We start from the raw sequence: 23,316 nt of genomic DNA, 5'->3' as shown, positions 1-23,316 counted from the left end.
AAATATAAACGTTTAGATTCTTCAACAAAAATCAGATGAGAAGCTAAACAGTATATGCTGGATTTAGAGTCAGAAGAGGCATGGGTGTAAATTCCACCTCTGAAACTATGAGCAAATCTTAAAACTTCTTTAAGCCTCAGTTTCCTTATCTGTAAAATGGGGATAAATTCCTCAAGAATCCACCTCAAAAGAATGTTGGGAGAATCAAATAAGATAAATATTTATAAAGTTCTTTGCAAACCTGATAGTTATATAAAACTATGATTATTGATAGTATATTATCTCCTTTTTTGCCCTTTAAATATATGTGTATATGCATATATAAACATATCTTCTGTAGTAGATAAATTATCATAAATAAGAGGTCTACCAGATTAAAAGATTGAAAACTCTTCATGGAAAACATCCTATCCCTGAATGATCAAAGAATACTGGCTCTGGAGTCGGAGGGCTTCAAATCCTGTGCCTGATCCTATGTAACCCTGGGCAAATTATTTAACATCTCTGGGCCTTAGTTTCCTCAGCTGTAAAATAAGGGGTTGAACTAGATGGCCTTTGAGATTCCTTGCAATTCTTTTTTTCTTTTTTTTTTGCGGGGCAATGGGGGTTAAGTGACTTGCCCAGGGTCACACAGCTAGTAAGTGTCAAGTGTCTGAGGCCGGATTGAACTCAGGTACTCCTGAATCCAGGGCCGGTGCTTTATCCACTGCGCCACCTAGCCGCCCCACTCCTTGCAATTCTAGGTCTATGATTCTACTCTTGCAATCACCCACCCTTCACCTACCCTAGCCAGGAGATGACACAGGGCAGCAGCCTTCTGGTCAGTCTCCCTACCTCAAGTCTTTCTCTACTCTATTTTATACTCAGATGTCAAACTGATCTTCCTAAGGGCTGCACTGGCCCTGTCATCACTCTCTCTAACTCAATAAACTCCCTATTGCTTCCAGGATCAAATATAAACACCTGTTTGCCTCTTAAATCTCTTTAAAACCTAGGCCCTTCCTACCTTTCCTGTCTTACACCTTACTTCACCCAAAGTACTCTGTGATCTAATGACAATGGTATCTTTTGGCATTACTTGAACAACACCCTCAATCTCTTGACTTTGGGCATTTTCAATGGCTGTCCTCCACACCTGGAATTCTCTCCCTCTTCATCTTAGTCTCCACCTCCTGGTTTCCTTCAAGTTCCAATTACAGTTCTACCTTCAGGGGAAGCTGGTTCAAATTCCCCTTAATGCTAGTGCCTTCCCTTTGTGATTATCCCCAATAGAGCATGGATAGATCTTTTTTGTACATGGTTCTATTTTGTTTTCCCTATTATAGACTGCAAGCTCCATGAGAGCAAGGATTTTCTTTTCTTTGCATCAATCCCAGTGCTTAGCACAGTACATGGAATATAGTAGGCACATAAGAAATACTAGCTGACCTTGCCCCACAGCACTATTCTGTGAAGACCCAGAGTGTCCCAATTCACCTGCCACCCACTGCTACCCACCTACTACCTGTTACTCTCTCTATCCCGGTATTAATTACCAGCTACCAAGAAGTGAATTATTCTCACCCCACACCTCCCACCGTCTCACTACCATACTCTTTGAACTTATCTTACCTATGTCCTGTTTTAAACCTTCCCACTCCTTTTACTATCTGCTGCAACTCCCATTCCATAATGAGCAAAGTTCCCTTCATTACAGACCTGTTCCTCTCATACTCCTTCCACTTATTTGCTCTCACTGCATCCCTGGCCATCATCCTCTCTTGCCCTGGCTCTGCCTTCCCTCACACGCCACAAAACCCTGATCCTGGAGAGTTGGAGTGCTCCATACATATCTTTTCTTCCATCGCTCAGCAACTCGTCCTGCTTTACTCTATAACATTTTGTATCAGACCATGGTGGCTGTTGTCAACCAACTTCTAGGCTCTTCCGACTCCTCTCTTAAGGAATTCATCCCCTGACTCACTGACCTGCTCTCCTCCAAAAGTCCTTAACCTGGAGGTCTTCAACATTGATGCTAATGCAGTTTCAAGCACCCCAACCTCCCAGTTCCTCAACCTCCTCAAATCCCAGGACCTATTTTTCTATACTACCTCCCCAAATGGTCCATATCAAAACTCTGGAATTTCCCTATATGATCATAATTTCCTATCATTCCCCATCCCCCACTATGCCAAAACCTAAAATTAATCTCATCACAATCTCCAATGCTTCCAAGTCCTCAGTACTTTCTCAGGTCACGACCTCTGCTTTGACTTTTATTGTCCTCCCTTTTCAATCTCAACATGACCATCAGCTAATTCGACTCTGCACAGTTCTCTATCATTGAATCCTTCCCCACCTTGTCCTATTGCTTCTCAACTGATGCCCAACCATAGTCCTAGATCACTCCCACCAAGCACTGCCTCCAAACCTGTCCTGCTGCTGAATAGATCAGGAAGAAGTTATAAAACCTTCCTAACTGGGTAAACTATAAATGTATGTTACACAATTTCAACCAGGTCCTCACTACAACAAGGCAATCCCCATTCCTTCCTAATTGATTCCCTGTTTCACTCTGTCACAGAAACTATGGCAAATCTCATTTTCCCCTCAAACCTCCACATCCTTCTTTCTCCCCACTCTCTCAGTTTAGGATACTGACTCTGACTCTACTAAGAAAGTTAAGGCCATCTGCCTTTGAGTCACTCTATATCCTAAATACCTTACATCAACCCTCTGTTTTCTTCCTTTCTTCTAGTCTCTTTGCCAATACCAACCCCCTTTGTATTTGTCCTTGATTCCAACCCCTCCCATCTTCTCCGGGAAGTTGCCCCCACAATCATTCCCCCCTTTCAAAACTTCGATCTTTCTCAATGTACTAGGAGTTAAAGAACTATATATCAAGTCCTAAACTTCTGTCCCACATCTCTAACTGCCTTCTGGGCATTTCAACCTGGAGGTCTCAGAGATATCTCAAATTCAGCATGTTCCTCCAAACTCATCCCCCAAACCTCCCTATTTCAACTGAAGACACCACCATCCTTACAGTCTCCTCTGTCCATAACCTTGGTGTTAATCTCAAATTCTCATTCTCTTTCACCTCAATTATCCAATTGCCAAAGTCTTAAAACAATTGCCTGGTGAGTTGAGAGTTTTGCTCAGGGTCACTTAGTCATCACATGTCAAAGGTAGTAACTTAATCCAGGATTTCCTTACTCTGAGGCAGACTATCCACTACACTACACCAGCACTCCAGCATTTAGATATCACTACAGTTTTCACAGGAAAAGAAAGGATTCAGTGCCTATATCCTACTATGTTTCTTCATGGCTTTTGATTTAAAGGCAATAAAAATGACCACTCACTGTCATTGTTGTCTGTTTTATTACTGCATGCCTAAATGTTTATGAAATCATAAATTATGAAATAGAAATCTAGAAAACAACTATACCTCTGAGGCAAGGAAAGTATACTTTATTACAGATGAGTCAATGAAGGAAAGGTTGGAAGTACTTTCCCATTAAATGGTAGAATCTAGTAGGTACTACTCAGTATGTTGGGAATTTGAAAAGAAATTTGGTTGGCTTAGGGTGCTCTGCAGGCAGGAGTCACGTGAGGGCTATCTTAGGGAACATGGCAGCTGGCCGTGCAGTATGACCAGTCAAAGATCCTAGTTACAAGAGATGAAGATATCTTCATCAAGGGTAGATAGAAAGTCTTAATGAGAGTCCAACAAGTACTGTCTGCTCCGAGCTGCTGACCTGAACAAAGAAATGGGTCAAAAAAAAAAAAATGGGTCAAAGACAAACATGTCCTGGACAGTAGGGAATCTGAACCAGGAAAGAAAATGAGAACAGGGTAGCCTTTAAAGAAGTTAAGCAAGCGACTACTGAGATAGATCTATTCTTTGTAAACTCATAAATTTTCTCTCTCTCCTTGACTTCATTCTAGCAGGAAGCTCCTCAAGAACAGGAATGGCTGCATTTTTTTATATTCCCCCAGAACCTAGTACATTGGCCACCACATGCCTAACAAATGCTTGTTGATTAACTGACTTCTCCCTCAGCTAAGTTTCTTTTGAAAACTCCAACCTTGGGAACATTTCTTACTTAATAGATAAATGGCAGACAGAAGGAATTTTTCATCAAGTAGTCCAAAAAAGTATATGAACTGTTCAAGCCCAAAATAAACATATATATTAATGGGGTGGGGGGGAGGGGGAAGAAAATGTCAATATATTCCTCAACTAAACTAAAGGGGAAAGAGTCTTTATCTATATTTGGGTCAATCGATGCTGGTTAAAGTGAAGTCCCCTAGTCAAAGTTTGGGAGGAGTGGCAGAGACACAAGGGTTGTTGCTCTCTACAGAGTTTACCTTTCTGTTAGGCCTACTCAACAGAAAACCTCAAGTAAGAAGAATGGTGAATGTTATACCCTATCCAAGTATGCTATTTCCTCAAAATATTCTGTCCATTTGACTCAGAAGACGAGCAATAAAGTAAATATTAGTAGCTAGCAACCATTGATTCCTGTAATAATTAGAAACAAAGAGTAGATTGTTCTGCATGAAGTCAGACACTGGCTCCTCCTAGCTTTGTGACCTTAAGACTCACCAAAAAAGCTTAATTAAAATATACCTGAAAAGTTTAAAGTAAACTTTTAATTTCATTTGCATGTCCATAAAACATAATCAGTAATACAACATGTTGAGACAAAGTGTTGTGGTATAATGAAGGTATGTAGGTGAAATGAATACTTAGGGCTATTTATTGTAACCTAAGTAGGGTAAAGGGATGGGAATAGGGATAGGACCAGAGACTTGGTTGGTATAAAAGTCTCTAAAGTGAAGAAACTTCCTCTACCAATTAAAGAGAGTTGCCTAAAGCATCAAGAGGTTAAATTAGTCGACAAGTTACTATGTGCCAAGCACCTTGCTAAAGTGGGTTAACTTGCATCATAGAATTTGATCCAAGGTCTTCTTGGCTATGGAACTAGTTTTCTATCCACTTACTATACCACTAATTTGGAATTTACTGTAACTGTGCTTGTGTATTGCAAGCAAGTCACTATGGTCTAATGGCCTTTCCAAACCCTTAACTTAATCCCTCTCAGCAAAAAGGCAAAGTCAATGTAGAAATATATCTACACAACAAGTTATTCAGAGAGGAAACTTGTGTTCAAATATTATTAAATGAAATCTGCATGTCCAAATAATACTAGGATCACCAAATAGATTATTGAATGATGTTTCCTGAAGACATTGAGAACACCTTCCATATGTTAACAAGCCTGCAATGAAAAACATGCAAGAAGTGCTGCTTTCCATCATTTTTTCAGCCCAGAAGTAAAGGACATCTTCAAGTAAACAAATATCACAAGTAACTATGCAAAAAACCCTTTTCATTTCTTTCATTTGTATGTAAAAAAATACCTAGAAATCAAGAAAAAAAGTAACAAGTTTCTATATGGACTTCAGGAATGCCACTATCAAGTCAATGAAAACAGACTAATAAACATCACACCACTTCCCAAGCACAAATTCTATGAGCAAACCTTAAGAGTTGAACGGAGAAATGCCATCTAAGCAAGTCAAAATTGATGAAGCTTTATGATGTTCAGAAGATAGCAAATGGATAAAAAAAAATATGGGGAAAAATAAATTTTGTGAGAACACCTCAACTAGCTTTTTATAGAAGCTTTGAAACAGAGGAAAAGACATACCCTGGTGGGCTTATATTAAGTCCCACCAAAGATAGGGAGTTTAAAATATTTTTGCTGAAATTTACAATAAAGCAATATATAATATTGAATGCTTGCTATGTATATGGCCTAATCTATGCTAAAATTGGTTAAAATTACTGAAAAATAATGGCAAAGCTATAATAAGTAACAAAACTTAAACACTGGATATCATTGGCAGTAACATAAAGAATATATCTGTCCTTTCTTTTATCAAACAGAAAACTACTAGAGTATAAGGGTTGCCCATCTTATCAGTCTTTTATGTTGTTTTACTTAATTCTTTTTAGGGACCCTATATTGTGGAGGATATTTAGTTGGAAGAATGCTGGAAGTGTTTATGATATGTTAAGACAATTTATCAATAGATTTAAAAAATATTCCAATATATAATTTGTGTTTTTATTTAAGATATCCCCCCAAAATAATCCTCCCCCCAAAATATCTTTCTAGTCAATTGATTTATGAATAACCTAAGCCTAAAGTTCATAATCAATCAAGACCTATGACTCATCACCTAAATATTCATGTAGTAAACTAATCTGAGAAAAATGAGCAATGTGCATTTGGATTGGAAGTGAAATGTTCTGGTATTTTTAAAAATAAAAATTTCACATGTAATTATGATTAAGCTTAGTCTGGTAAAAGATTTGAGAAAATATGCCTCCCTCCCTCCCTCCCTTCATTACAGAGGTAGAGAATTATGGATGTGGAATGTTGCTTATGATGTTAGCTGAGGTCCACATGTTGGTTGGTTTTGTTGAACGTTTTTTTTCTTTTTTACAAATATTTGTTACAGGAGAAGGCTTGATGGTTAGGGGAAAAGGAAGTAGCATATTCAGAAATGAATGTCAGCCAACAAGTTTTTACTAAGTGTAAAGGCATTTACTATGTGCCAAGCATTGTACTAAGCACTACAGATACAAAAGCACATTGTTCCTGACCTCAAAGAGATCACATGTAAATAGAGAAAACCATGTACAAATAACTATGAACATACAAGATATAGATGGTATAAATGAAGAACAATCCCAAGACCAAGTCAGTTGGGAGTGAAGATAGGAGGGGCTAGGAAAGTTCTCCTATGTTAAGTAGTATTTGAGCTGAGTCTTAAAAGGAACTAGAGATACTATGAGGCAAAGTTGAAGAAGGCAGGCACACCATGGATAGGAGACAGACATAGATGTGGGTGATGGAATGTCATACATAAGCAACAATAATTAGACCATTATGATTGGACTATGGAGTTTATTGGTGGGGAATAAGCTTCAAGAAATCCAGTAAGATAGAGAATGTGCAATTGTGAATAGCATTAAAAGCCAAACAGAGGAGTTTATATTTGATCGTGAAGGTAATGGGGGGGCAGCTAGGTGGCGCAGTGGATAGAGCACCCGCCCTGGATTCAGAAGGACCTGAGTTCAAATTCGGCCTCAGACACTTAACACTTACTAGCTGTGTGACCCTGGGCAAGTCACTTAACCCCAATTGCCTCAAATAAAAAAAAAAGAAGAAGGTAATGGGGAACCACTGGGATTTGCTGAGAAGGGGAAAGGGAGAAGTAACATGGTCGGATTTGCATTTTCAGAAGATTATATTAGTGACTGATTGGAGTGGGGATAGGCTTGAGACAGAAACCCATCAGCAGCTGTTGCAATAGTCTAGGTATGAGGGGATAAGGGCCTATACCAGGTGGGTGGTGCTATGTTAACTTAACAGAGAGAAGGGGATATAAACTAGATAACTAGTAGGGAAGGTAGGATCAAGTGAGAATTATTTGAGAATGGAAGAGACATGGATATTTGGAAGAGCTGCTAGGACAAGTATGATATTGGATCCATTAGGAAATTGTCAAAGAATTGACTTGATGTAGTGAGAGCCCAACTGAGGCTATGTAATATAAATCTGTAGCAGAATAATCATGGTTTCATGATCTGCTCCAGCTCTATTCAGCAGCACAAGACTAAGAAGAAAAGGCAATAAAAATCAATGGGAAAAACAGTGTGTGGACTAAATTTCATTTCTTAATGACGTAATGAGGTGGGACCATTTCCAAAAGATTTAGAGAAGCCAAGTTATAAAACAAATAAAATTTATTCATATTTTAGCTATGTGCAATACCAATTAAATTAATTTAAATTAAGTCAATTACATTGTTTTAAAAAAGAAAAATCAAAGACTGACAATAAAATTCTCTAGTAAAAGTCAGTGGAGTAGGAAATGACTATTTCAATTAGCCTTGGGTTCATGAGAAATTAAAGATCATCAGTGAACAGTAATAGGTGAGAAGCTTAAAGTAAAAGGATGTTTTCTATGTTCAACTGAAGAATTCCCTTGAATACACAAAGCCAAGTTCTCCAGAAATTACCAAATCAAAGCTTGTGTTATCTGAAAGGATAAAAGTTCTAATGATTTAAGAGGATCATCAGCTGTGTGAGAATCAAATGGCAAAAAAGATCTAAAGTAAAACAAGTTCCTCATGATCAATGTTTCCTGTTTGTCTTTGCGTTATCCCTCGCTTTCAGCACATAGAGGGCCTTACAGAAAGTACTTCATGTTTACTGAAATGAAAAGTGAAAGACTATTAAGAAGTGGTAAGAATTTTGTCAGTTCATACTGATCTAATGCCTTGAATTTAAGATTCCGTGGTGAAAATACAAGTGATAGCATCATAGCTATTGCATCTGACTAGACGGCAAAACAAAGAGTGAATTATGACCTGATTTGGAGAGTACATTCAAATGTTACAGAATTACAGCATCTAGAATACATTCAGATGTTTGGCTGAGAAACGCAGGCTGGGATTCTGCTGCATCTATCATTCCTGTAACATGGGGTGACAAGGTCTTTGTACAGTCTCTCACTGTTCTCACTGATTACCAGATTAGGATTCCTTTATTTTCTGCAGCACATGAAAGAAAATAGTCTGTTCCACATTCCTAATCAAAGATCAAAAATTTAATAGAAATATTTGTCCCAACCTGGTTGAAATCCCAGTTTTCACAAGTCCCTAAAGGTTAAAAAAGAAAATCAAGTCTCAAAAGGGTGAGGATGTTAGAAAAACTGAACGTGTGTTCAGAAAATGACTGTCTTCTGTATTCCAGAAAACACAACTTTTTTTGTTTTTATTTTAATGTGGAAACAGACAAACACTGCATCTGGAGTCAAGACCTGCCTGTGATTTGAATCCTAGCTCTATGACTTGCTCAATTATATACTAATGACCTTGTGCAAGTCACTTAACTTCTCTGGGTCTCAGTTTCCTAATCTGTTAAAAGAGGAAGCTGGACTAGATCAAAGCTTCTTAAACTGTGGGTCTCAACCCCACACTAAGCAAATGTTTGCACCAGGCACTTTGCTAAGAGCAGGGGACACAAATAAAAAGTATAAATAGTCCTTCCCCTCAAGGAACTTACACATTTCAAATATCTTAATTATCATCTGAATAATGATACTATATAACTAAATCACCTGAGTAAACTATAGTTTTAAACGTAAAAACCCAAAGTAATGGATTTTATGAGCAAACTAATACATAATATGTGAGTATTCCCTCCACTGATGATGTTTAAGACCTCCCTAGGCCTTTGTAGTTGCTTTTCATAAGCTTCTATGGCCAATTCATCACCTCATGTCAATCCTCTATTAGAGTCTTTGTGGCCTTATCTGGGTCAAGTTCACATGACAGATGAGTCCATCACTGGATCCATGCTCCTTGAATTTTCATCCAGATCATACTAAACATAATACATTTTCAGATTCATAGCTCATTAATTTTTGATCTCTAAAAAGATTTCAAAGATTTTTAAAGGATTTAAAAAATAGATTTAAAAAGAAGTATGGTAGGGGCAGCTAGGTGGCGCAGCGGATAAAGCACCGGCCCTGGATTCAGGAGTACCTGAGTTCAAATCCGGCCTTAGACACTTTACACTTACTAGCTGTGTGACCCTGGGCAAGTCACTTAAACCCCATGGCCCCGCCAAAAAAAAAAAAAAAAGTATGATAGCTGGAGGAGTCAACCTTGAAAACAGGAAGTCATGCATATGCCAACTGTAGTACCATGTACAACTATAGTACCATATAGTACCATGGACAAGTCACTTAACCTCTTAGTGCAGCAGGCAATTCCCTAAAACCATAAATTAAAAACAAGGTATTGGTCTTCATTGGTGGAAGACATTTCCTACACCAACATCACAGCTTCAGAAAAAAACTGCATCATTTAACTAACTTTTATGCATATGTATATACACCAAAAGTATTCTATGGTTTGAAATTTTCTAGATATTTTGAATCCATGGATAATAACATCTTTCTTCCAATCTGTTTTGGAAAGTTGGATTGAACTAAACTAACCAAGGCATCCTCTTCATCTCTGAGCATATTAACAATCCCCATAAGGTCTGCTATCCATGAATCCTTAGGTAACCTGGACATTATTTTGGGGAAGCTCAAATTAAGTCAAAATTAAAAATTCTTACATCCCCACAGGCAAAGGAACTCTAGGTTGGCTTGCTCTCATGCTTGGCCTTCACCTTTCTCCTTTCTAAGATTCACAGCCAACAAACATGGCCTCTGAATTTAGAGACCCCCTCCTCCCCATCCACCTTCAGTGTTATCCTCCTTTTTGAGAAGTCTGGCCCCCTAGCTCCTCCAGCTTCATTGTGAACACATCAGATATTTCTGAGGCTTTAATAACTGTAGTTTCTGGTAATTAATGATATGTCTCATGATGTAAAACTTACTTACAAGTCCATCAATTCCACCACTGTTCCCAGGTAGCCTAGTAATCGATGTTTCTCTTTGTCCTGCTACTTGACAAGGAGATTCAGGATACTGTAAGTCAGGAAGGTAGGAGGCATAGTCACCAAAGTAAAATGCAACTGGGAGAATCACATAAATACCACCGAATGAGTCACAGTGAAAAATCAACTAGGCATAAAAGGTTAAACAGATGGCACACAGGACAGTCTAGAGTCCAAAAGGTCACAGTCGGAGATAACCAGTTAAGGGGGAAACCAACTCTGAAGGGAGTTCTTATTTAACAACTATTTTTTGCTCTCTGCCCCATTTTATTTAAGTGTGTGTGTGTGTGTGTGTGTGTGTGTGTGTGTGTGTGTGTGTGTGTGTATATCTTGTGAGTGCAGATACACACAGATGTTAACCATATCTAAAATGCCTGTGCCCTGAAGTGAACACTTGTCCTACCAGTCCCCACTGGACAGCATACCACCTGAACTGCTACTAAAATTGTCACCACGGGGACAGCTAGGTGGCACAGTGGATAAAGCACCAGCCCTGGATTCAGGAGGACCTGAGTTCAAATCTGGCCTCAGACACTAGCTGTGTGACCCTGGGCAAGTCATTTAACCCTCATTGCCCAGCCCCCCCCCAAAAAAAGAAGTAACAATAGTAATAAAATTGTCACTACTACCACAGTGGTCAGGGAAAAAATATGCTTTTTTATACCTGGTATTTATCTATCCAAAAAGCTATTTATGTCCTAGTTGTACCCCTTTCTCCTGCCTGATATTCCATACATTTCCCCTTTTCTAGAACCCTACCACATCTAAAATCCTCTATACCTGGAACCTTCATGCTACAAGTCTCTACCTGATTGGCACAACTCTGCCTTTGACCTCTGAGATGGGAAACCACTAAGACTCATCAAGCCAGAGCTGAGCTGTCCTGATGCATTGAACAAATATGAACCCAAGAATTTCAGTGAGAGCTTGGCATACTGATGTGCTGAGACTTGGAAGCCTCTCATCATAAGGGATTTCTTCCTTCTGTCACAGCCTGAAACCATAATGACCAATGCTCCCTAATGATAACCTTGGATGTATGTCTGCCCTTCTCAGTCTTGTTTTAGGGGGTTTGGGCTGGTCTTGTTTTAGGGGAAGATGAGGGTAGAAGGAAGAAAATTGTGTTGCCCTAGTCTCCTTCCCTTATTACCCTTGCCTGTCCTGATCTGGAAGTGTCATTTATGGCATGGGGGGGGGTGTTAAGGAGGTGTTGTACTGACCTACACCCCTTTTCTTGTTGTCCTTGCCTCCTCTGTAATTTCAGAGTGACTCTACTTTAGCCACAAAGGCTTCCCTTAAATGTGCCAAATCAAAGGGCCTACTGCTTGCAGCACTGACTAAGCTGTTTGATTCTTTAGTAATGTTCCTCTGAGCCCCAGCAATAGATTCCCATAAGCACCAACCATCTCTCTGGTTATCTGTTTATCTGATTTGTCTGAATGTCAGTTTCTGAGATGATTCCATTTGTAACTAATGTATAGGTGAATAGGAAACACCTCAAAAGATAGTAACAAACAACTATTAACCAGCAATATTTTTGGCCAGGTTTTGTCCCAATTTCTCAATACAGTCTAATTTAACCCATCATATTTCTAGTTTACTCTGACAATGCACAAGAGATCAGTAAATTCCTTCTTTAGAATCCTAAAGAAACATAAGAGAAGAATGGAGGAACAGTGGCTACATAAGGTATCCTGAGTCCATGACCTGGTCTCAATCTGTAGCCAATGCACCCACCCCAGTGATGCCTTCATGTGCTCTGGCTCTCTAAGGGCAATGTGGCTAGTCTAGAGGATTAAGCAGCACCAGAGCAGCTCAGGCTCCAACTTTAACACAATGCTTTCAATTACTTCCTCGAGGTTGGAATTAAAGGCACTTGACTCAAGAATGCTGACCTACATTTTCCCAGAAATTTATATGCTCTGATCTTTATGCTGACATCCTATACTGTCCTGGAAACATGGATACCTGTCTCCACAGAGATCAGTTTACTTGAGTTGACTGCTATTTCCATGATCTCCAAGAGTTTTTGTTTGTTCATTTGTTCTTGGGTCCTGTCACTATTTTACTTCACAGAACAAAATGCAGATGCAAAGGGAAAGAAATAAATAATTTCCCTGTGCCCAAAAACTTCCTTGTTTCTGTCTGAAAGGCAGCCCAGAGTGGAAAACCTACAAGGCCTGGGAATCTGGAAGACCTAGATACAAATACACTTCTGACTATATATTGACTAGCTGTGTGACTATGGTCATATCTCTCAACTTCTCCGATTCAGTTCCCTCATGTGTAAAATGGTTTTAATATCACCTGTAGCACTTTCCTCATAGGGCTGCGGTGAGATTCAAATGAGAAAGTGTATATAAAGCAGTTAGATAAATGAAAGAAAAAATGTAAATCGCCATGAATTCAGTAAAGTACCCCCTTCTCATTATAACCATATAGAAAATTCGGCAAGGAAGTTGCTATTTAGCCCACACTTGCAGAAACATGGTCTGGGCACTTGTTTTCCTAATTGATGTGAGTGACTGTGAAGAGATTGGGTTTTTTCATCACAGGATCCCAGAGAAAGTTAAAAGGATCATAGATATAAAGCTGGAAGGGACCTGAGAAAGCATCTCATTTTATAACCAAGGCAGAAAAGGAGTAAATTACTTGCACAAGAGCAAGTAGATTGTTAAGTCACAGAGGTAGAATTTGAACCTTGGTCCCCTGATTCCAATTCCAATGTTCTTTCTTGGATGAGCCAAGCAGCTGTAAATCTATGATCTCCTATGCCACTCAGTCATGAAGCATTTATTAAGCCACTACTATGCGCTAGCCACTATATCTGATGCTAAGAAGACAAAAACAAAAGTGTAAGCCCTCAAGGAGCTTACATTCTTTGGAGGCACAGCATGTACTTACAACTCTATATAAACTACAAGGTAATTTAGCAGGGGAAAGCACTTTGGAAAACAGCGGGTACAAGTAAGAATCAAAGCTTCTATTCCCTTGTCAGCAATAGCTGCACTCTGGTTCATTTTTTTCCCTCCACAGACTGTGACTGATGTCATGTTGTGGCTCTTAAGCATACCAAGTAAGATGAGAATTGAAAGACACCAACCCTGGAATCTAACAATTACCTGAACAGGAATACTGTTCACAACATTCCAGACAAATGATGACCTAGACTTGTCCACTCACATACCTCCAGTAAGTGGCTGCCTATTCATAGCTCTCATTGTTAGCAAGGTTTTTGCTTATATCAATCCTCAAGCTACCTTTTTTTCAACTTCTACCCACTAATCTTAATTACGCTCTCTGGAACCAAGCAGAGAGAGTATAATCTTTCCAATACATGATTAGCTCTTCAAGACTTTCAAAAACAGCTTTCATTTCCTCATCTTGAATCTTCACTTCTGTTGATGTTCTTGGGTTAGTATTATTGGGCAACCTGAGATAATAGGTGTGCATTCATGAAGAGACTACTGACCAGCAACCAAGTGAGCCAGGCAAACTGAGGAAACTGATTTATGAATATGTTTGAGGACAAGAGACCAGAGAGAATAGAGGAAACCAAGTGTCCACTTAGAATGTGGGTTCTTAACCTTTTTTGTGTCCTGGACCTGTTTGGTGAAGTCTATGCACTCCTCACAATAATATTTCTAAATACATAAAATACATAGCAATACAAAGAAAACTAATTAGACTGAAATACATTCATCAAAATACTTTTAAAAGTTCATGGATCCCAGATTTAGAGGGCTGATGGAAGAGTAACGGAAGTTGGCCATAGAGGCTGAAAGAGCAGCGTGTTCCCATTACATGGGAAAGGGCATCTGCACTTAAAAGCCAAGAGGAGTACAGAGAATAGTATGTTCCTTTAACAACTTCAAAGATTTTTCTACACCTATATACAGCTGATAGTCATCCAAACAGATTTTAGTTCAAGTGTGACCAAGCACAAAATCTGTAACATTATTTACAATTGTTTAATATAGACACATTTGAGGAGTCTCAAATGGATCTGCTGTACCACTGATGATGATGTTCCCTCCAGTGATAGAGATGGAAATCCAACCATTCCTACCCATTCTGAGCAACTCCCAACCAGGCTTCCCCAAATTTTGCCACAGGGGGTCCACCTAAAATGCTAAATGGCTCTCATTTTGTTTCAAGGATGTCAGTGGAGTACTCAGGCTAGCCACCTGCCAGTCCTCATCCTTGCCACATGACCAGCCCATCTTTTCTATCGTACATGCACCTGGTGGCACCTTTTACTCCCATTCTTCAAAATTCCTTACTGGTTATATGTTATAGCTTGCTCACACACAGAATGACCTCTCTCCATGGGCCTCTCAGCATTGTGTCAGTTCTTAGGAGCCCATTATGGTCCAGGTCTCAAAGCCATTTAAAAACACTTGCAGAATGCTGGTATTAAAAATATGGGCTTAGGGGCAGCTAGGTGGCGCAGTGGATAGAGCACTGGCCCTGGATTCAGGAGTACCTGAGTTCAAATCCAGACTCAGACACTTGACACTTACTAGCTGTGTGACCCTGGGCAAGTCACTTAACCCCAATTGCCTCACCAAAAAAAAAAAAAAAAAATATGGGCTTAAATTTTTTTTAAGTTTCCAGGAGAAGTATGGAGTCATTGAAACAGCTTTACAATTTTCTGAAGGCAATCAAGCCTAATATCTGATAGGGAAAACAAATCAATATTTTCTCAATACATTACCAAGGTGGGGGGCAGCTAGGTGGCACAGTGGATAGAGCACCTGCCCTGGATTCAGGAGGACCTGAGTTCAAATCTGACCTCAGATACTTGACACTTACTAGCTGTGTGACCCTGGGCAAGTCATTTAACCCCAATTGCCTCACCAAAAAAGAAAAAGAGAGAGAAAAAATTTGTCATCCAATATCAACTGGACCTTCACTACAGCAAATCCCCACAGTGACTTTCTCATGCCTTCTCTCTCTCTTGTCTCCCACACCTCCTTCTCTCCACTCACAGTCTCATTCCTCATGCTGAGAAAAGTTGCTGCCATTAACCATGATCTCTCTCCAACTCAAAACCCTTCACATCACCCCCTGCTATTTCTTCCCTTATTCCAGTATCTGATGAAAAGGTGGCTCTTCTCACCAAGATCAACCTCTCTACATGTATTCTAGATCCCATTCCCTCCTGTCTTCTCCAGCAGATTGCTATCATACCTCACTCGCTCTCTAATCTTCAATGTCTCCCTAGCTAATGGTTCTTTCCCAAATGACTACAAACATGCCCAAGTCTCCCCCACCCTAAAAAATTTTTTTTAAATTAAAAAAAAAAACCCTCTCACTAGCCTCAGTCATGCCTGCAAGGTATGATCCTATATCCTTCTTCCCTTCTCAAACTCCTCAAAGAAGCCGTTTATACACATTGTATGCACTTCCTCTTCTCTCACTTCTCAACTCCTCTAAACTCTGGTTTCTGACATCATCATTCAACTAGAAACACTCTTTCCAAAGTCACCCATGACTTCTTAATTGCCAGATTCAATGGTTTTTCCCCAATCCTCATCCTTCTTGATCTCTCTGTAGCCTTTAACATTGTTGGTCACACCTTCCTCTTGGGTGTTCTCTTCTCTGAGGGATTTTTTTGACAGTGTTCTTTCTTGGTTCTGCTGCTTACCTGCCCACTCCCAGTCAATCTCATTATCCACGATATGTTCCCTAACTGTGGGTATACCTCAATACTTTGTCCTGAGCCCTCTTCTCTCTCCTACTAATCTCATTGGTCTCCATGGGTTCAGTTATCTTGAAGCAGGAATCTCCCAAATCCAATCCTTCTCCTGAGTCCTAGTTTCTCATTGGACGTCTCATAAATATCTCCAATTATTAATGTCTGAAACATTACTCACTATCCTTTTAACTAGGAGGGGCAGTGGATAGTGTCAGAGTTGAAATCACGATGACTGATTTGAATCTTGCCTCAGACACAAACAAGCTATGTGAATTTTATACAAATCATATAACTTCTCAACCTCAGTTTCTTTATCTGTAAAATGGAAATAATGCTAGCAGGTACCTCACAGGGTGGCTATGAGGATCAAATGAGAGAGCATTTCTAAAGTACTGGGAAAATCTTTAAAATTCAATATATTGGCTATTATTTCTTCCAAAACTCAACTCTTCTTCTGAACTTCCCTATTTCTATAATGGATGCCACCATCATTCCAGTCACTCAGGTCCACGGCCACTGTGCGATCCTTGAATCCCCCCTGTCCACTCAGTTGCCAAATTTGATCATTTCTATGTTCAGGACATTTCTTGAATTCATTATCTTCTTGCCACTCCCATAGCTACCAAGAAACTCAGACCCACATCACCTTTTGCCAAGATTATTATAATAGTATTCTCCCCGAAGGATGAAGGGTTTAGAAACATTCTCCTCCAAAAGAGGGAAGGCAAAAGCTTTTATAGAGGATAAATGGGGTGTCCATTTGAAAACTGTTAAGTTCCCTTTTGGGGTGGGGTAAAGAAAGCTTGGGGGCTTGTCATATTCCTGAGAGTTGAGGGGGATTTTTTTGATATGATGGTCCTGACCTTTAGAGTTATCTTGGTCTCCTAGCTCTGGTCAGGTAAGGCCTTATCTAATTGACTTCCCTGCTATAGAATTTTATCTCCCCTTATTTCTTAGGTATGTCTGTCCTGATATCTAGTTGGTCAATCTAAACCATAATAGTATCCTGATTCCTCAATATGTCTGTCCTGTTATCTGGTCATCTTTGGCTTTGTTTCTCACTGGAGAAACTTCTGATTTATCCTAAGCCCCATGTCAGTTAGGAATTACCACTGGTTTGGTGAGAGAATGAGAAAACACAGAGAAGGAAAAAATCAGTTGCCCTTGGTTTGAGAAAACTGAATCTTCCCTTTCCCTCTCATAGGATGATCATGGGGAATGGAGAAAGAAAAAGACATAATCTAAGAAGAATTAGATGACAGCTGTAATTGGCTCCTGGTTCCTTCTTTTCACTAACATGTGAGCCCTTATACTGGCTCACTAACTGTGGAAAATATCCTACCACAACATCAAACCCAAGTCTTTTCTTCCTTATTCCCTAAACACAATAGTTCCCTTCTGCCTTCTTACCTCCAAACTTCAAAACTACCATTCCTTCAGTATGGCACTGCTTGGCCCTCCCAGGAATGTTATTTTCAATTTAAATCAATCTCTTAACTGGTAAGAGATTAAGGTTTTTGTTTTATTTGGTATTGCAGTTAAGAAGTAGCTTATACAGATTATACATTAAATGTCAGAGATCTCCAAAGAGGAACCACCTTTCCCTTATATTCCCTTCCCTTACTCTTTCCTCTGTTAGAAAGAAAGCACTTAGGGATAACATTCTCCGTCCCCCTCTACTGCTTTGCTCCATAACCACACTTACAGGAGAGATGGTTGGGTGTTGTGCTTTATGAAAAAGAAATCCCTGGGAAAAGAAGAGGGCACAGGGATATTCAGAAGAAGATTCAGACAATTTTTTTCTCCACCCAATTCCCACCTTCTATCTGGTAACCCCAAGAAATCCGAGGATCTAGAATTAGAAGGGACCTTCCCAACTCCCTCATTTTAAAGATAAGGAAACTAAGACCAGTTAGTAGAAAGACTGCTAATTACAGCAATTTACATAAATTGTTTGCAATTTAAGCTTAATTACAATGCAGCACAACAATCATACCACAAATGAAATACATCACAATAACTTTTGTTACCAGTTTTGTTGAGATTACATTACTAAATTCACTTTGCTGAATAAAGGTTCAGGTTTCCCTTCCTTAAAAGTTTAAAAGCAAAATCAGATAAGAGTATCTTTCATACAGACATACAACATCATTATTATTGGACAAAAAAATATAATAACTGAGTTAACCCAATGCAGAAAAGTGCAAGTGAACATCCCATTCTTTTCCTAATGGTTACATGACAGTTTTAGATACTAGGCCAGGCACATTTCTATTCAGCTCTCAATTAGCCAGTGCAGGGCCCTTTCTGTGGTTTTGTAAAAACCCAATTTAAGATTAAGGCAAGATAAGCATCGAAGCTGATGAAGGTGATAAGATGTAAAAGAAGATCCTGAACTGAGGGAAAGTACAATGCAACAACCTCAAAAAGCTATACCAAACAAAGTAATATCAAAAACCATAAGATTGATAAGTAGACTCTTAAATCTACTCATCAAACAATGTTTTCAAAGACAGCATAGGAGATAAGAGATCTGGCCTCAGAGCCAGCAAAGTCTGAATACAAGTCTCACTTCTGACACCTACTAGCTGTGTGACCCTGGGCAAGTCACTGAAACTATTTCAGGAGAATTTCACCTCAATGAGTTGTCCACCTCATCGGAGGGATTTTTTTCATCTGGGAGTTCCCCATTCAGAGGAAATCAGAAGTCCATTCCCGATCTGAAGGCCTAAATCTGTTGTTTGAACCAGCAGAGTGCATTTTTACACTGAGATAAGTGATGGTTAAACTCTCGGGTCAATGCAAAGAAGTTGTAAAATGTAAGAGCGATATTGTACTATAGTAATGTAGGACCTAAGCACCAGAAGGCAACAATGTTTCTATAGGAAAATGCATTTAGTTGCAATTGTAGATATCAGAAAGGTATTTTCAGCCCATCCCCCTCCCAAAGAACAGACAATCCCCCTATTTCACTGCCCCAGTGACTCCTCCATGGTTTAGATAAGGGCAAGCTACATAAGACTGAAGTGTAGAGGGAGTCTATAGAAGTTACTTTTCTCTTTCTCCTTGCCACAGCCAACCTACCCACACTCTGCAGACCCTTCCACAAAGTAAGAAGCTGAGACCTTGCCTGAGGGTATCTCAGATTCCACAAACTTAAACAGGGAGGGGAAAGAGTTATGGGATGAAAATCGTGGCCTGTCAGTAAAAGCTGGAAAGAGAGTTGAGGTATTCCCAATATGATACAGTCACAGTGCTTGGCACATAGTAAGCATGCTTAATAAATGTTGGTTGATTTATTTGCTTATCTGTACTTCTTGGTAACAAGAAAGGATCGGAGGAGGGCAGAGACATGTAGCAAATGACAACAATTTGTTTTTTCCTTTTAAGTATCTGACTTGTTTTGTGTTAAGGAGAATGACTGCCCTCTCCCAACTGGGGCAGCAGCAATAATTTTTATATGCATAATTTGGGAGCTGTCTATAAGTTTTTGTACCTTCATCCACTGTCATACTAACACTTGCAAAACTGAGAAAGAAAGAAAGAAAGAAAGAAAGAAAGAAAGAAAGAAAGAAAGAAAGAAAGAAAGAAAGAAAGAAAGAAAGAAAGAAAGAAAGAAAAAACTCAGAGAAAAAATACTCTATTTGATAAACACTTAAAGGCACTTAGATTCTCTGCTTTTATTACATTAATTGGATAAACAGAAGCAAATATTTGATTTACGGCTTTCCCACATATGCAGTACTTCACTATGAAACAATTCAATGGCTAATTCTGTCCAACTCAATCTATTAAAAAATTAAACATTCCTAAAAGTTGGCTGATCGTCTCTACTTTACACATTCATTTACAATGCTAATGTCAATTCTTTACATCTTGTCACCTGGACTTACTCCACTATATTTTAAATTAAGAAAGGAAAAAAAAAAAGCTGGAACTTAGAATGGTCATAGCCTGTGATAACAAGTCCAAAATGTGAGGGTGTTCTCATAAAATGATCAAGACACAGCATTATCACCTTATACCTACCCACAATAGATAACAGCATATCAAGACATCGATTAAAGGAACAAGGGCACCCGTCATAACACACCTTTTTATAAAATAAGAGGATACCTCTTTCAGAGGCTGCCTTATTTGTTGCCACATCATCCTAAACTAAAAGTTCTCCTTTGAAGGTGGGAAGAAGCAGGCATCCTTCTACACGCACGCAGGCGAGCGCGCGCGCGCGCGCACACACACACACACACACACACACACACACACACACACACACGAACACCCCCATGCCTCAAAGCTGGGTAAACAAAGGCACATGGCAAATGAGGGGCCGGCGGAGCAACTACAGGGAGCGTGCTAGGGCTCGGCTCCCCGTCGCCTTCGGTGAGGTACAGCAAGGAACACCCCCCAGGGAGGCGCGCAGGGCACCTGAGGGAAGCCTGCAGACGCCTGACTTTCCCCTGGCCAACCTCGCCGGCTCCGACCGTGCCCACGGGAGCGCCAACCTCGGGGGTCTTGGCTCTCCTCCCCGTGGCCCAAAGGGGCTGCAGCCCAATGCCTTGTGGGCTGTGCCGAAGCGCCGCGCTCGGGAGGGAGGACCCCCGAGTGGGGTGGCCCCCCAGCGCGCGTCACTGTAGCAGCCCACCTGCGGCGGGGCGCGCCCCCGTCCTGCCCAGCGGGGCCGTGCTCCGCGGTGACCACCCTCGCACCCTGCCCCTAGACCGAGCCGCGCCTGCGTCACCTGGGCCGGGGTCCCTGACCTCCGCAGGGCCGTCTGCTCCTGGGCCCGCGCCTCCCCTCAGCCGCCGCGCGAGAGCGAGGGAGCTGGAGCCGCGCTCCGAGCCGCCGCCGCCGCCGCCGCCGCCGCCGGGAGGAGCCCGAAGCGCTGTGGCCGCTGCGCCACGACTGCGGGCTCGGGTTACCGCAGAGCGACTCCTTAAAGGGGCCGCCCCCGCCCCCGCCGCTCCCTACCCCCTGGGCAGTCGCCAGCCCCCGGCCAGCTCCCCTCCCCAGGGGGCCGGCGCAGTGGGGCCCCCTGGCGCGTGCGGCCGACCAGCAGCCGGGGCGGGGTGGGGCGGGGCCGGCACCCCTTCTGCCTGGCCGGGCCGGACCGTGGCAAGGGCAGGGGCGGCACACTCCTGGCCACGTGGCCAGCCGGGGACCGCCCTGAGTCTGGGACACGTGGAGGCCTGAAAACTGGTTTGGAGGGTATTGCGCGAGGATGCTCTGCAACCGAGGTTGGGAGGTGGCATGCCCCAAGGTGCATTATCATAGTGTGCCAGGTGGGAAGGGCGTTGATGCACACACACATGCGAATACACCCATATACTTAAACATTACATATAGCCATATTATCTATAAACCAATGCATCACATATTCACATGGTGCATATATATACAGATGCACAAATATATACATATATATGTATATATATATTTACTTATACACCCATATATTTACACACATGTACACATACACATTTTTGTTGTTCAATGCTTTCAGTCCTGCCGGCTCTTCCTGACCGCATTTAGGGTTTTCTTGGCAAAGCTATTGAAGTGGTTTGCCATTTCCTTCTCCAGTTCATTTTTATAGATGAGGAACTGAGGCAAACAGGGGGAAGCCCAGGGTCACACAGCTAGTAAGTGTCTGAGGTCACATTTGAACTCAGAAAGATGTCTTCCTGACTTCAGATTCAGAATTCTATCCACTGCCAGCTAGCTGCACACACATATACATATATACACATATATTATATCTACAGGTATATGTGCATACAACTAATGATACCTATATTTACATATACATGTGTGTATGAATGGCTATATGGATATATATTTATATGTATGGATTGTTCTATACTTACATGTATGTATGGATATGTCTACAATGCCTTATACACATGTGCACACACATGTGTGGATACGCCTTGCGTGCACAGTTGTATAGTATAGGTTGCAGATACATGTGTATACATACATGTGTATGTATACATACATGCATATATGCACACCTATCTCTCCATGCATATGTGAAAACCTGTATAAGAATTTCTATTCCATATATTAAATATAGAATATTTTTATTTTGTGTCATATATATGTGACCAATACTCCCCCAGATTCCCATTCCCATGCAGAGGATTTAAAAGGAGGCATTTTTTACTGCCTGGCCCTAGTGAAGCTATCACATGTAATACAGTTGTTTACTCTTCTTGAGCACAGTCAGTCCTACAAATCCTTGGCAAGCAGATTCTGGTTTCGCATTGCTGACGGCGTGTGAACATATACAAATACACATAGTAAGCAAATATTTGTCTACGTAAATGTACTTTCAGCTTTAAAAAAGATACTAACATTCCTAATTGTTCCTCCACCTGATGTGAACTTCCTGTTCATCCTCTAGTTTTCAAAGGACTTCTCTTCCCTCATGGTCAGTATCATCTTATCTTTGTATCTCCAACACCTACCACAGTGACTTGCACAAATTAGGATCTTAATAAATATGTGTCCATAGGTCATAGATAACACAAACAGGCATGATTTGTAAATCATGTTCTACAAGGTTACAGACCTAAAGGCAAACAATCTGTGCCCCATTAAAATGTTATGATCAAGGACCTGAGTTCAAATATGGCCTCAGACACTTGACACTACCTGTGTGTTCCTGAGCAAGTCATTTAACCCTCATTGCCCCGCCCCCCCCCAAAAGTTATGATCATATAAGAGTTCTTGAAAAACACAATGGAGATCTTTGTTCAAAGATGTTTGCATTCAGGGCAGCCAGATGGTGCAGTGGATAAAGCACCAGCCCTGGATTCAGGAGGACTTGAGTTCAAATCAGGCCTCAGGCACTTGACGCTTACTGGCTGTGTGACCCTGGGCAAGTCACTTAACCCTCATTGCCCAAACAAACACAAAGATGTCTGGGGTCTTAAAACACACACACACACACACACACACACACAAATGTATTATTTGCTTTCAATTTTTTTTTGTTTTCAAATTTTGAGTTCTAAATTCTCTCCTTCCCTCCTATGCTTCTATCACCCTCTGAGAAGGCGAGCAAATGATATCAATTATTACACATGAAACCATG

At 40.7% G+C, this 23,316-nt stretch overlaps 1 protein-coding gene across 4 annotated transcripts in view; it reads right to left on the bottom strand.

Annotated features, from left to right (window-relative positions):
- The window catches only part of LOC122756343 (TLC domain-containing protein 4-like), a 153,834-nt gene that overhangs the window by 60,269 nt on the left and 70,249 nt on the right, over positions 1–23,316 (bottom strand). For 2 of the 4 annotated variants that reach the window (XM_044005594.1, XM_044005593.1), the window contains exon 1: positions 10,464–10,676. The exons of 1 other annotated variant lie outside the window; for it this stretch is intronic. The gene's annotated coding sequence lies outside the window, so the exon portion shown is untranslated. Of the gene's footprint in view, positions 1–10,463; positions 10,677–20,961; positions 21,079–23,316 lie in introns of those variants that run through there. One more of the 4 variants, XM_044005591.1, reaches the window with a different exon arrangement.

The sequence above is a fragment of the Dromiciops gliroides genome, chromosome 4, assembly GCF_019393635.1.
Source record: "Dromiciops gliroides isolate mDroGli1 chromosome 4, mDroGli1.pri, whole genome shotgun sequence".
Taxonomy (NCBI): Eukaryota; Metazoa; Chordata; class Mammalia; order Microbiotheria; family Microbiotheriidae; genus Dromiciops; species Dromiciops gliroides.
Note: the sequence above shows the minus strand (reverse complement) of the source record. Positions and strands in the feature narration are given on the sequence as shown.